This window comes from Mya arenaria, chromosome 3, assembly GCF_026914265.1.
Source record: "Mya arenaria isolate MELC-2E11 chromosome 3, ASM2691426v1".
In the NCBI taxonomy this organism is placed as follows: domain Eukaryota; kingdom Metazoa; phylum Mollusca; class Bivalvia; order Myida; family Myidae; genus Mya; species Mya arenaria.
Genome location: NC_069124.1, coordinates 27,434,042 through 27,436,242, shown reverse-complemented (window position 1 = coordinate 27,436,242; position 2,201 = coordinate 27,434,042). Strand labels below are relative to the sequence as shown.

The 2,201-nt window shown below is 31.9% G+C and overlaps 1 long non-coding RNA gene across 2 annotated transcripts; it reads left to right on the top strand.

The window, feature by feature from the left end:
* The first annotated feature begins 507 nt into the window (after positions 1-507).
* LOC128227234 (uncharacterized) lies at positions 508-1,986 on the top strand. Of its 2 annotated transcripts, none has more exons than XR_008259784.1 (2): positions 508-618; positions 1,506-1,986. It is a non-coding gene; the product is annotated as an uncharacterized LOC128227234 (long non-coding RNA). The 2 variants fall into 2 exon arrangements; XR_008259785.1 differs by lacking the exon at positions 508-618 and adding an exon at positions 625-818.
* The last annotated feature ends 215 nt before the right edge of the window (positions 1,987-2,201 follow it).

Sequence of the window (2,201 nt, the reverse complement as noted above, 5' to 3'; positions counted from 1 at the left end):
CACATACATGGATTTTAAAGTCATTAATATGCATTGCATACTATTGCATGATAGAATTAAGAAGTAATAACATCAAAAATGTTGGATACCTAATAAAAACTTCTAGTTTTATTTTATGTGTGCTGAAATTTCTAAGTAGTTGTCTATGTTACATGCACACACAAACAGTTCTAGATGAACAAGAGATGTCATATGAAGGTGAAATGGTGGGAACCGATTCAGTTTTGAAAAAAAACATGTACTTAAAGTATGATAGAAAAAGCATTTGATTAAGTGAAAGGACAGATTTGCGGAATTGATTCTGTTGTGATGAACATGTGAGTGTTACCTTGACCTTTGGTAAGGGATGTGGGCATTGCTCATGATAAGTAGCCGTTATGGGTCGATTTTTAAGAATCCCTTGATACTGGTACTTGACACATTAAAAGACAGGACATGAATTCGTTAACTATGCTTATATATAACATGCAATGCAATATATAAAGCATTGCATTCGCCTTATTCCAGAAGCCCATAATGCTTTGCGACAAAGGTGACTTCCGGTTTATTTCCGCATTCAATTTCCTAGTTATCGATACGAGTGAAAGGAAGAGCATACTTGGCAAAATAGATCGATAGGTGAGTAAAACATGTTAGGAACATCAGGTTATACATTCTTCTATAAATATCTACCGTTTTTTGTAAATGTCAATGAAGTTTTTGACGTTTATACCCAACTTCAATACACATTTAAGTGGGTGGGGTAAAATAACAAATATAATGGTAAAGACTTTCATAGTAGTTCTCAAAGACTTCAAATACATATTGGTTGTTATAAAGTATGCATTCAATTGTGGTTTGTTGAGTTTGTTATTAAATTAAATGAATGATATGTTGCAATTAGTGTGAAATTGTTAAAATCTGCAACTTCAAAACAGTCAAGTATATGAAGCTTAAATGTGATTAAGAAGGGCATTTAAATACTGACTGCTGTGCTGTATGTAAACAAATATGCAGGTCTTAAAATAACAGCTTATTAATATTGTACTAGTAAATTGTAACTATTTAAATATCTGACTGATATTAAAGCTGCACTCTCACAGATTAAACATTTTGACAACTGTTTTTTTTGTCTTCGACTGCCAATTTATGCAAACGTGCAAGAAAACCAGTGATATAAGACTGCTGACAAAACATTGGATCGCAGATTTTCATTTTTAAGTATATAAAATAATTTTTAATGCATTTTTCTTAAACCGTTAGTAACGCTTTTAAAATTAGCCATAAAATAATAATTTTTAAATGGAGATATGAAAATCGGTGATCTGATTTTTTTTGTCAGCAGGCTTATATCACTGGTTTGCAGATATTTACGCGGAAATTGCCTCTTTCCAAGACAACAAATAAAAAAAAGTTGTCAAAACGGTATATCTGTGAGAGTGCAGCTTTAACAGTTAAGAGTCTTTTATATTTTTATTTTTTTCTGGCTAAGTTGGATGATGATAAAACTATTTATTTTATTTCAGAGATGTCCATTCTGGATGTTTGATTCCGCCAAGTTGATGCTCAACAGGAGTAGGCAGTTGATACCATTGATCTGATAGCACCTGCTATATCAGTGGTTTTACAAGAAAAATTTGTGCAAAACACAAGAGACGTAATCGGTTCAAGAACCGAGATAAAATAAATGAAGTGAGTCAATATGAATGAAAACTTTCCTTGACTGCAAGGACTAAAGAAATGCACACAAGTGACATAAATTTAAATGTTTGGTACAAAAAGTAGACATTTAGAACTTAAAATTATGACACAGGATGTGAAACAACACTTTATAGCCGATAACAGTCGAACAAGAGATTTTTCAAAAAGAAGCAAGATGTGTTTTTTTAACCCTTGGCAAATGAACCTTTAAAGGGATTATTGCATACCAAGGACAATTTATTGTTATTGAATTATATCATGTTTAATGTTATTATTAAATTGTAAAAAATACCGTTGTTATTAATATGATTGTCTATGATCTTTTTATTCCTATGACTGTGTAAACTCCCATGGTTAATATTAAAAAGACATAAAATCGAGTTAACGTTTGTGGGCAATAACTAGCCACCCGGTTAACTTAGTTTGTAGGAGCACCGTGCTTTTTCTGGCAACCCTTGGTTCGAGCTTTTTCCTATCATGTTACTTTAGTATTGTTATAGTCAATAAGCCTAGGTGTCGTT